This window comes from Medicago sativa, chromosome 8 (genome assembly GCF_051527215.1).
Source record: "Medicago sativa cultivar Bolivia chromosome 8, Bolivia_mono, whole genome shotgun sequence".
Lineage (NCBI taxonomy): Eukaryota > Viridiplantae > Streptophyta > Magnoliopsida > Fabales > Fabaceae > Medicago > Medicago sativa.
In genome coordinates this window covers 58,447,985-58,461,159 of record NC_140756.1, presented here as the reverse complement: position 1 = coordinate 58,461,159, position 13,175 = coordinate 58,447,985, and the positions used below count along the sequence as shown (strand labels likewise).

General features: G+C 34.2%; 1 long non-coding RNA gene across 1 annotated transcript; it reads right to left on the bottom strand.

The window, feature by feature from the left end:
• Positions 1-7,187: 7,187 nt before the first annotated feature.
• Positions 7,188-8,228, bottom strand: LOC146899952 (uncharacterized). The gene is made up of 2 exons (XR_015022947.1): positions 8,098-8,228; positions 7,188-7,528 (listed from the first exon to the last, which is right to left on the bottom strand). It is a non-coding gene; the product is annotated as an uncharacterized LOC146899952 (long non-coding RNA).
• Between the last annotated feature and the right edge of the window lie 4,947 nt (positions 8,229-13,175).

Below are 13,175 nucleotides of genomic sequence, written 5' to 3'. Positions count from 1 at the left end.
AATCAAAATTGATGGATTTTACCAAAAAATAATAATATTAAATATATGTTATAAATGGTATATAGTCATAAATAACTTAGTTTATAAGAAATCGTAAAATCGCAATCAAAATCGATGGATTTTGCCTATTTTAGGATTCTACTATGGATTTAAGTCATTGAAGGTGAAGAAAGTCGCAAAATCCTGGATTTTAGGATTTAAGTCGAGATTTTGATGAAAATTAGAGTTTACCAGTTGCAGCAAAAGTGATGCTCCAAGTTTCCGTAAGTTTGTGTCAGTTGGTAAGGACAGACAATGCATAATACTCCCTCCGTCCATATTAGATGACAATATGTATTTTTGACCTGACATACTTTGACCATATTTTTCTACTAATATACAGAAATAAACAATATCATATAAGATGTTGTTGGATTCGTCTTGATCAATATTTTCAAAATATTAAATTTTCATAATTTTTTCAAATAGATAATTAAATATATTAAAGATAAAAGATATGCATTGGTATGTGTGTCAGAGTCAACTAGGTCATCTCATATGGGACCTAGAAAATGCTTGTTTATTCGAGGATGACAATGTGTCTAATGTCTCTCAAAATGATCAAGATGAATGTAATGGGGACCTTAATATTCAAAACAATGCTGATATTTTTGTTGAGAAGATGGTGGCAGAGATGGTAGCGGAAGGAACATCAGCCATGCATGTAGTGGAAAACGTAAATCAGGCGTGTCACAGTCAAGAGGGGTCTGTTCATGTGGGTTCAGATGCTAGTAGTGCGGACAAGCCATGCAAGGATCTTGAAGAATGTACGGAGGAGGCTCGGTTGTGTAGTGCAGCTGAACCTGTTTTGAGTGCTCTTGTAGTTATTTTTCCAGCACAACAACATGAAATTCACGTGGACTTAGAGTCTAGTGATGATGTGCAGCTGCTTGGTGATGGTTCAACACCTGTGTCCGAGAGGAATGCCTGTGCAGGTTCCTAAAGACGCAAGTTTAAATGGAGAGGACACAAAGTTTGTACAAAATAGGTGTACTAAATCATGTCCGTCAGCTGATGTACGGTCTGTTATATCTGCCCCTTGGAGTTCAGAATGGTTGAGTGAGCATAGTCACAGTGAAGCAGGATTTATTTTTCGTGCTAGAAAAAATATGAGAAAAGCTAAGATAAGAGTGCAGCAGCGTGAAGGTCAAAACAATGTCCCTGAAATTATTCAAAAGAAAAGGAAGGCGGGGGCATTAGTTCGACATAATGTTTCTAGTCTCAAGAAACTGGCAAGGTTACCTTCCAAAGATCGCAAGGAAGTTCTAAAAAATTTAAAGCAACAAAGTCGTAAACGGAATGGGAAGAATAAGGCAACTAATTCTAGTGAGATGGTTAGTAAAGCTATGTCAAGAGGAACCTCTTCTTCATCATCTGTTAATACGGATTGGCAATATTGGGTGAATATGAATGGCAACGAAAAGACGGCTTTCGAGGATGCGTGTGATATTGGTAAAGCTATTGGAGTCAATTTTAATACGGACCCGGAAAACATGTTTAATTTGTTGTCGGGGGTGGGTCGAAAAAAGAAGGTGCCTAAGATTGTGAATGACCTTGATGGTGACAGTGTGGCCAAGGGGGGGTGCTGATGTGGTGTTCATTTTGTGGGGTTGGGGGATAGTGTTTAGAATGAGGTTTATATCGTGGAATGTTAGGGGGTTGGGGTGCGGAGAAAAGAAAAGAAGTTCGTAAGATGGTGGGGGAGAGTGTCTGGCAATTGTGTGTATTCAAGAAACCAAGTTGCAATTATGTGATAATTTCCTATCGCCCTTCAGTAGGAGCGTCGTGGGGTTTGCTAACTATTTGGGACTCGTCGGAGTTTTAGGTTTGGTCTTCCGTTAGTGTTGAACATGTGCTGATGATCCATGGTCGGTTTGTTCAGTCTAATGAAGAGTTTTATTTGTTTGATATCTATGCTCCTTGTGATGGTGGGGCAAAACAGCGGTTGTGGGATTCTGTGTCTATTTGGCTTGAATCTCTTAGGGGGAAGAAGGTGTGTGTTTGTGGTGATTTTAACGCCGTTCGAAATGTGGAAGAGAGAATATCTGTAAGAACCTCTCAGGGTTCTTTGGATCACGTTCACTTTAGTCGATTTATTGATGAAAATGATTTGGTGGATTTACCGTTGTGTGGTCATATTTTTACATGGTATAAAGGAGATGGTATGTCTATGAGTCGATTGGATAGATTTTTGCTAAACATTGAGTGGTGCTTGGTGTGGCCGAATTGTATTCAGGTGGCTCAATTGAGAGGTTTATCTGATCATTGCCCCTTGTTGTTGACAATTGATGAGGACAATTGCGGTCCAAGACCCTCTCATATGTTGAAGTGTTGGCAAGACTTCCCTTGTTACAAACAGTTTGTCATAGATCAATGGAACTCATTCAATGTGGTAGGGTGGGGTGGTTTTATTTTGAAAGAAACGTTGAAATTAATCAACTTAGCTTTGAAGGAGTGGCATATTAATCATAGTCAGAATTTGTCCGGTAAAGTCGATACTTTAAAATTGCGGTTGTCAGAATTGGATAACAAGGGGGAGGAGTCGGGTTTCTCAGAGGCCAAACTTGAGAAGCTGCATGGTATTACATCAGACATTCATTCTTTGTCCCAGATTCACACTAGTATCAGTTGGCAACAGTCTCGGTTATAATGGTTGCGTGAAGGATATGCAAATTCAAAGCACTTTCATTTCAGTTTGTCAAGCAGGAAGCGAAGAAAAGTAATTTCATTGATTTTCGTGGAGGGTGTGGCGGTGGAGGGGGTTACTCCTATTCGTCAGGCGATTTTTTCTAATTTTGCGTCTCATTTTAAAGCGTTGAATGTGGAAAGGCCGAATGTCAATGATCTTCCTTTTAAGAGATTGTCTTTTTCAGAAGGAGGTATTTTGATCAAACCTTTTTCTTTGGAGGAGGTTAAGTTGGCCGTGTGGGATTGTCACAGTTATAAGAGTTTAGGTCCTGATGGGGTGAATTTTGGCTTCATTAAGGAGTTTTGGAGCGAGCTGAAGGTTGATATCATGCGCTTTATTTTAGAATTTCACTGGAATGGGAAATTAACTAAAGGTATAAATAACACTTTTATAGCACTCATACCAAAAGTTGAAAACCCTCAAAAGCTTAATGACTTTCGTTATATTTCTTTGGTGGGGAGCATGTATAAGATTCTGGTTAAATTACTTTCTAATAGATTGTGATTGGTTATTGGAAGTGTAATTTCTGAGTCTCAATCTTCTTTTGTGAGAGATAGACAGATCCTTGATGGCATTATTATTTCTAATGAGATTGTTGATGAGGCTCGTAAAAGTAAAAAATAGCTTATGTTATTTAAGGTTGATTTTGAAAAAGCTTACGACTCTGTTTACTGGTGCTACCTTGATGCGGTAATGGGTAGAATGGGATTTTCGACTTCGTGGATGAAGTGGATTAAGGGGTGTGTTTGTACAGCTACAACGTCTGTGCTGGTCAATGGGAGTCCGACACCTGAATTTCAATTAGAAAGGGGTTTGAGACAAGGAGATCCTTTATCCCAGTTTCTTTTCTTACTGGCTGCAGAAGGTTTGAATGTTATGATGCAATCCATGGTTGAAAATAATATTTTCTCTGGGTACTCTATTGGGGCGCATGACTCAATGGTTGTTTCCTATCTTCAGTTTGCAGACAACACGCTTCTTGTGGGAGTAAAAAGTTGGGCAAATGTTCATGCTTTGAGGGCTATCCTTCTTCTTTTTGAGCCGATGTCGGGGATAAAAGTGAACTTCCATAAAAAAATTTTGGTGGGGGTAAATGTTTCAGATTCTTGGTTGAATGAAGGAGCGTCTATGCTTGGGTGTAAAGTGGAAAAGGTCCACTTCTTGTATTTGGGTCTTGCGATTGGTGGTGATCCGAGACGGTTGTCCTTTTTGAGCCGGTGGTGGATAGAGTTAAAAAGAGACTATCAGGGTGGCGTAGTAAATTCCTGTCTATTGGTGGTCGTTTGGTTCTCCTTAAGTCTGTCTTGTCATCTCTTCCTGTCCATACCCTTTCCTTCTTTAGAGCTCCATCAGGTATAATCTCTACCCTTGAATCTTTATTTATAATTTTTTTTGGGGTGGGTGTGAGGATCACAGGAAAATTTCATGGGTTGGTTGGAACAATATTTGTGCTAGTAAAATTAATGGTGGTTTAGGGGTGAGGAGGATGCATGAGTTTAATGTTTCTCTGTTAGGAAAATGGTGTTGGAGGTTACTAGTCGATAAAGGTAGTATGTGGTATAGGGTGTTGGTAGCGCGCTATGGTGAGGAGGATGGGAGGTTGGCGGTTGGGGGGCCAGAGTGTTTCTTTGTGGTGAAAGGAGGTGGCGAGTATTCGTGACGGGTTAGGTGAAGTAGGTGAAGGGTGGTTTAGGGACAATGTTGAGCGTAAGGTTAGTGATGGGGTAGACACGGCGTTTTGGTTGGATCCGTGGGTGGATGATGCGCCATTGTGTGATTTGTTTGGGAGTTGGTTCGATTTAGCTGTGAATAAATCTATTTCGGTGAAAAATATGTATGCGTTAGGGTGGGATGAAGGGGGGAGGCGTGGTAGTGGTGTAGGCGGTTCTGGGCCTGGGAGGAGGAGTTGTTTGGGGAGTGTAGGATTTTACTGTCTGACATTTCCTTGCAGCATAATTCTACAGATCGGTGGGTGTGGAGACTTGATATGTCGAGGAGTTACTCAGTTAGCGGTGTTTACCAAATGCTTACTAGTCAACCGGTTCAGACTTCGGAAGTTTTATCAGATTTAATTTGGCACAAATAGGTCCCCTTGAAGGTCTCTATTCTTGCGTGGAGACTCCTACGGAATATACTACTGACAATGGATAACTTGTGTGTGCGCGGTATTATTCATCATGATAATCAGCATTGTGTGGTAGATTGTGGTGACATTGAGACTGCGCAACATCTGTTTCGGTCTTGTCCGTTTTTTGCTGACTTGTAAGGGAAAATTCGGTCTTGGTTAGGGATAGCTGCCGCCGAGCCTTTATGTCTGTCGGATCATTTTTATCAGTTTGCTTATTCCGCAGGTGCCTCTCGTACTATTCGCTCTTTCATGCAACTTATCTGGTTGTGTTGTGTGTGGGTTCTGTGGAATGAAAGAAACAGTAGGGTCTTCAAAAATATGGACCATACCGTTCACCAATTGGTAGAGAAAATCAAATTACAGTCTTTTTGGTGGATGAAGGCTACTAACATTTCTATCCGTAATAATTTTCATATGTGATGGTCAAGCCCCTTTGTTTGTTTGGGCATTGACTAGTTTGTTCTGTTTGTTTCACTATTGTCTATGTAATTGTATACTGTTGAGTTTTTAATATATATTCCATTTTTGTTTCTTCAAAAAAAAAATATATTCCATTTTTGCTTGTTCAAAAAAAAATGTAAGGTTCGAGGTTTAAACTCTGGACACCAAAACAATTTGAGAGCTTAATTAAAGGAAAAAAACTTTATCTTAAGCCTATTTATCGTTACAACTCTATCAAAAAATGTAAGACATTAAATAAGGGTGTTCTTGTTTCAAGTTTACCAAATTTATTCCTAGGAATAACATTCCTTGGAACATAAAGATGAGAATTTTATTCAGATATTTAGAAAAAATATGTTTGCTTAATATTATAATATTAATTCCCAGGAACCATAAAAATATGAATTTCTTCCCATCTTCAAAGGAACTTTACTCTCACCCTTTTCTTTGGGAAATTTTTTCTGTTCCCAGAAACGTTTTATACCCGAGAATAAAATTTAGTAAACGTATAACAAACATAGACATGTATATTTCTATCGTTTTATTCCCAGGAATCTACGAATATAACTTGAAACAAACACACCTTAGGTAAATGAGTGACTTCTCTGTTTTTTTTTTTTTTTTGGGAAAATGAGCGACTTCTCTTGTATATCCAATATTTTATTTATTGAGTTTAATTAGTATGTTATATTGGTGTAAAGTTATTATTATTTTTTTTTGGTAACAAAAGGGAAGAAAAAAAAAAACTAAAAAGGACCCATACTAGGGTCGAACAAACTCAACACCCCTGGACATTCAATGATATGTTCCTACAAGCAAGATTATTTACCTTTCTTAAAAGAAATGGACATTAATTTTGTCACAACAATTAATATATATAATAACTCATGTGTTTTCATATTCATTAATTGACGTGACAACACATCATTGAATGTACGTGTAAAATAATTATACACTAACATAGTATACTAATTAAATTCTTACTTATATAATCTCATTGTCCCTAAATATAAGACCATTTATGATAAAATGTTTGTCCCTAAATATAAAACGGAAATGCTAACCGATGCCCCCGGGCACTGGTTAAGGATGTTAAAAAAAAATTATATAGTAGTTATTGCATTGAAAACTGTGTAACTAATACTAAAAAAATTCAAAAATGTTTCCTTTTATGGTAATAATTACCTTTTTTTGGCATCATTAACCGGTGCCATGGGAGCACCGGTTAGCATGACCCAATATAAAATCATCTACAAATTTATAGATGTACTCATTACTCTTTTTTCAACTATACTCTTTATTAATACTACTATTAATTGTCTTGATATATGGAAAATTAACATTGAATACATTTATACATAAAAGACGATTTAGTTACTTACTTTTCAGACAATTTTATTATATCAATAACTTTTCTTAATATCCATTATTTTATAAACTATGCTAATATTAAATGATGAAAGGAGTACAATCTAAGATTTAACCACCCATTCTTAAAACTCAAAACCATTCAATCAAATGAAAGTAAGAAGTTTATTTTTTTCTTATCATCTATGAAAATACCCTTCTCATTTGATGAGAGATAAGTATAATATTGTTTAAGCCAAAGCAATATCCAAACATATGTTCTCGTTTTTATTTTTAAAATGACACTTAGACCATTCACAATGATGAATGATTTACTTATTCAATATAATACTAAACAGACACCTTTTGTTGGAGTAGAAAAGTTAAGTTCTTATGAAGAATGTTGACCGTAAAAATACCCTTTCTTTTCACGTTTTACAGATCATACTTAATAAATTATAATAAAATAAATAAATTTTATTTAGATATAATGATATAAAATTATTAATGAGACCTATTATTAATATTTTTTGACGTGTTGAGTTGGAGAATATTGATTTTTATTAAATATTGCCTTAAAATAAGTGATGTAAATATAAGATCCCTATTTAAGCATGCAAAATTGTTGTGGTGCTGAGCTAAGGTCTAAGGTCTAATTAATAACTGAAGACAAAAAAAGAGAGAAATTAAGAAAGAAATCGGTGAGGGAAAAAGTCAATCAGATCAAATTAGTTAACATTTTTTTTTTTTGTGAAGGTGTGTACAAACAAATGATATGAAAATGAAGCAGTTGACAAAGACGAAATGAGTGACTACTCTTCGCCGCAGCCTAGATTGACCAATCTTATGCATTTATTCGTGTACGTCAGAATTCACGATATTTTCTTGTGCACATCAGAGTTTTTTTTGACAAAAACAAAACGATATTCATTCATTCAAATCGATAGAGTACATCAGATACAAACATCACTAAAAATGTAAAGGATGAATCTGCGAACAAACTCACAGCACCCAAGTTAATAGCATACAACGGCAAATTGCCTACAAATAATATGATAAAATATAAGTCACCGAAATACCCAATGCTTCCGGATCTGCAACGTTGACGCCCAAATCATTGGTTGAATTTGTAATTGACTGATGTAGATCTTTCAATAGGAATTAAACGAACACAGCGAAAAGACGCGAAATCAAACGCCGCACAAGACGACGAACAACACAACGCCGCACTTAGACGGCAAAATCACAAAAAACACAAAAGGAAAAACTCGATATATGTGAAAACCACTTATTTAGATTGAAAGAAAAGGGGAAAAAAGATGTAGAGGGGTGATTCTAGGTCAAAAAATGACCTAAAACCACCCCTCCTCGATGAACAAAGGAGAAAGAAAGTTTAGAGAGAAGTTTGAGTTTCTCTCACTAGAAAACTATGACTCTTTTGAAAAACTCTCACATTGTGCACATCAGAGTTCACATTTTGTTTTGTTATATTGTTTTAATTTATTATTATAATAATTAGATGACAATATAATAACTCACTACCAAAAAAAAAAAAGACAATATAATACTCATCAATAAAAGGTAGGGTTAATTATGTTTCTAGTCCCTATAAAATAGCGACCTTGTAAGTTTAGTCCTTACTTAATTTTAATAGCATTTTTAGTCCCTATAAAAAAAATTTACTTATAATTTTAGTCCCTGCTAAAACAAAGTTTGATTAATTATCCTTAAACTCTTAAATTTTTGAACGATTTTTTTGAGACAAGATTAGAACACTATGAAAGGTTCGTTTACTAAAATTTAGAATTTTCTGACATGAAATGAATTAAATATGAATTTTTTAAAACGACAAAAGTTAAAGATAAAAAGTAATAAAATCTGGATGTAGAAATCAAATTTTGCGATAATTTTTTGCAGAGGAACTTTTAGTAATGTTCTAAACATGTCTGCAAAAAATTGTTCAAAAATTTAAGAGTTTAAGCATAAATTAAACAAATTTGAATTGAGTAGGGACTAATACTCAGTTCAGAAAAACAAAATTAGGGACTAAAAATGCTATTAAAATTAAGTAAGGACTAAACTTATAAGGTCGCTATTTTATACTTTATAGGGACTAGAAACATAATTAACCCTAAAAGGAAATAGCCCTTAAAAGACAGTAGAGTTACTTTTTTTTTTTTTGAGGGAAGTAGAGTTACTTATATTCATTTTTTTTAAGGAGTTACTTATATTGACATAATATCAATTAAAACTGTACATTTTAGATTGTTTTTAGGATTGTCGACTGACCGTACAAATCAGCATGAGTCTTTTCAAACTTTTATTTCAAAATTGCTTCAAGTCAAACACATTTAACTATGAATTTTTTATGGAATAAGCTACCGAAAAGAAGATGCATCTTTATGTTGATAGATAAATAATTTTTTTTTTCTTATAATCATAACAAAATTTTGAGATAATGTCAATGCGATAAAAAGTGACATATTATAAATTCATCTAGTAGAATGCTAAAATTGTTTGTACTGATCTGATTACTATCAAAAGTTTCAATTTAATCATGCTCTGATAGTTTTTTTAACTCTAAATGTTTAAGTTAGACCAACGCTATAGGTAATCCATAATAGAAAGAAGGAAAAAATTATTATTATAGGTCATCCACGCTTCAAAGACTCTCTTGATTCCAAGTTATCGACGAAATGAGTGACTTACACTACTCTTCGCCGCAGCCTAGATTGACCAATCTTAGGCATTTATTTGTTATATGGATTTAATTTATTATTATAACTGTAATAATTAGATGGCAAATAATACTCATCAATAAAAGGTGAATAATCCCTTAAAAGATAGTAGAGTTACTTATATTGATTTTATTTTTTAAGAAGTTACTTATATTGACTTGAAATCAATCAAAACAATTTATTAGTTTCCAACTATATATAATATAAGAGAAATGATATTTGTACAACTATTTTACGATAATTTTTGTGACAACTTTCTATTTTATATTCATATTATATTTTTTTTTTTTTTTCTATTGCTTTGATTTTTATGTCAACTTATATTCTTTTCGTTGAAAATTTATGATTATCTCAAAAATTGTCATACAAATGGTTGTTCAAATAACACACTTCATAATATAAATAGTAAAAAACAAATGAGTTATTTTGTTTTGTGTCAACTCAACATGAATAACTTTATCCTTCTTAGGTTGATAGATAAATAAGAATTTTTTCTTATAATTATAACAAAATTTTGAGTTAATGTCAATGCAATAAAAGCGACATACTATAAATTCATACTAGTATATAATTAAAATTGTTTGTACCGATCTCATTACGATAAAAAGTTTCAATTTGATCTTTTATGTATACTCTATTATCTTTTTAACTCTAAATATTTAAGGCGGACCGACATTGCAGGTGATCCACCGTAGAAAAGAAAGAAAAAATTATTGTTATAGGTCATCCACGCTTCAAAGACTCTCTTGATTCCAAAACCCAAAGTCTACAAAACCCAAAGTCTACAACTTATCTCATTTGATCTTGGCTCTAGTTTCAACTGAAAAGGTAACCCATTAATCAAGAATGTGAACTCTATTCACACAAATTCGGATTACATGCTTTTACATTAACCTTAGCAAGCAAGTCATTTACACATTACCAAACATCAACAGCAGCTAAAAATCAAATCAAATTAACATTTTATGCAAAGGAGTTAACAAATAAATAATCAACATTCTAGGAGTATTTACCATCATACATTGATAATAAGTTATAATCAGATAGACAGAGAGAAACAAAAACAAAGAAGGCAAAAATCAGAATAAAAAATTATGTTTAAAAAGTTGGATACGCTTCGTAATCAATATATGATGTTAACCTAGGGTGAGTTTTGAAACAAAAAGTCGACTATGGAAGGGAAATTCCTGTATGAATAAAGGCAGATACATTTTAGCTTTCAGTGACTAAAATTACACAGGGTACTCAACTGTCAATAAATTAGGAACTAAAGAAAGAACCTAAATCAGGACCAATTTAATGCAAGTCATATTTTTGATAAAAATCAGAACTAAAGTAATAAGGTAAGCATATTAGGAAAAAAAATTGATGTAATAATAACTAATAAAAGAAACTCAAATAAACAGCAAAAGCAGAGAATCCGTAGGAAAGAGAAGACAAAGAAGGATGAAAAAAAATAGAAAACAAAGAACGATGCAAAAACAAAAGTTAATACACCAAAAAAGTCTCTTTAAAAAGTTAAATGCATATCAAGCCTAGAGCTTTGAATGACCAAGAAGAAATTGAAGCAAACAATATTCTATTCACTCATAGTACTATTTGGCGCCTATTAATTTCCCAACTTGAACTCAGCCACATGTTGCAGCATCTACCAAACCCAACCCTAGCCTCACCAGCTCGAAACTGTAATGAATGGAATTTTTAATGACTGACAACAATAATAATCGAGGTTGGCAGGGGGAAGGGGGGGGAGCCATCCCATTTTACTCTCCCCAAAATCTTCATTGACTCCATTTCTCATCCCTCGATTCCACATTTGTTTTTCACTTTTCTTGCTACATTTCCTCTAATTTCCATCATATCATATGTTATACATTTATTGTGAATTCAAGCTTGAGTGAGAAGTGAAAATACCCACTCATGGAGGGTTTGCTCAAGCTAGATACATTTGTAATAGACATTTGCAGCATCCTTGGTCTTGCAGGATAATGCTGTCAGTTCATCAAAGATTTTTCTAAGCTTGCAACTCCTTTAACTAGATTGACAAAGAAACATATTGTGTTTCATTGGAATGATCTATGTGAGCATAATGTCCGAAAACTACGAGATTGTTCAAGAGATGGTGGATATGCAATTTTTTTTTTTTTTTTGGGGGGGGGTGGAGTGATTGTGTAGTTTATTGTGATGCTTCCGGTGTTAATGCAACCAAAGTTTGACATCTACACTGATCATAAGAGGCTTAAATACATTTTTCAACAATTTGAATTTGAGATAGAGACGGTGGTTGGAGCTTAAATACATCAAATGTGGTTGTTGATGTCTTTAGTAGAAAACCTATGGGAACTTTCGCACACATTGCTGAAATTAGGAGGCTAATAGTGAAGGAATTTTAGTACATCAAATGTGGTTGTTGATGCCTTGCTAGTGGAATAGAGTTTGAAACCATAAATAGAGAGTCACTTTTAGTAAATGTTGAAGTTCGTTCTTCTTTGGTGGACGACATTAAGGCAACTCAAGATAAAGATTCTCACTTGAAAAAGGTTATGAAGGATATCAAAAGAGGCAAATTCGTGATATGCAAGAAAATGAAACTGAACCTCCTTTCCCTCCCTATTTGACAAAGAAACAAAAACAACAACACAAGATAGATGCTTACATAACCCATTCTATGGGTGCACCATTCTCCACTCCTTAACGATGGAATATTTGCTCGTCATAGTCATACAATTCAAGGATCTATGGGGATGACTGATTTGCCTTCTTTTATTAGAGATAATTTTTTTAGAGGCCGCTATGGTTTGCCTTCTCTCCAAGGAATACCCACGGGTGGTAAAGTTGCACCTTTTCTTTTAGGGCCTTTTTACTTTGCTTTTTATTGTTTTTTCTTCTTTTTCCTTTTTCCTTGTTTTTTGAAGATTTTGGTTTGGCCCATATCTTGCATATACATTTTCCCTTTTTTAATAATATATTATGAGTAGGCAGTATAGGATTCCAACAGGATTGAAGATGTCAGGTTTACTGAAGTGCGCTAGATTCCCCCTTAGATAGGGTGCGTCAAAGCAAACATTGATGGATCATCTTATGGATCTCCACCTTGTGGGGCTATTGGTGGAGTTTTAAGAAACTGGCAGTCTCACTTCATATGGAGATTTGTTCAGAATATTGGTTATGCAACATTTTTTGAGGCAAAGCTTTGTGCATCGATGTATGCTATAGAAAACATTTGTTGAGATGAATTATATTGATATTTGGATAGATATTGACTCCCTGATGGTCGTGAAGGCTTTTAGTTCTGGAACTCATGTTCCCTAAAAGATGCAAAATAGATGGAGAAATTGTATGGTATTGGAACATCAACTAAGACGTGTTTGTTCTCACATTAACATGGAAGGGAATTTAGCTGCAGATGCAATGGCGAGCAATGATCAAGACTTAGCTAGTTTCTTCTCAATGGTGGAGTTCTCCTCCCAATTTCCTTCTTAGCTTACTTTATAAGGATAGATTAGACTTACCTTTCTATATAGTTTCTTTGTAATGACTTTTTGTTGTTAAGGGTTCACGCCCAATCCTATGTGTTTAATGCAATCTTTAGCTTGATAAAAAAAAAAAAAAAGACTTCGCGTATATTACAAGGTATATTTGAGCAATTAAACCTTAAATTTTTTTATCTCTCAATTAACAACCCCCTCTCACTTAATATGACCCATTTTTATAATATCATTACATATATTTATAAATGTGTATTTAAACCTACAATCAAGTACTAAAAAACTATGGGCAAACAATATTACTA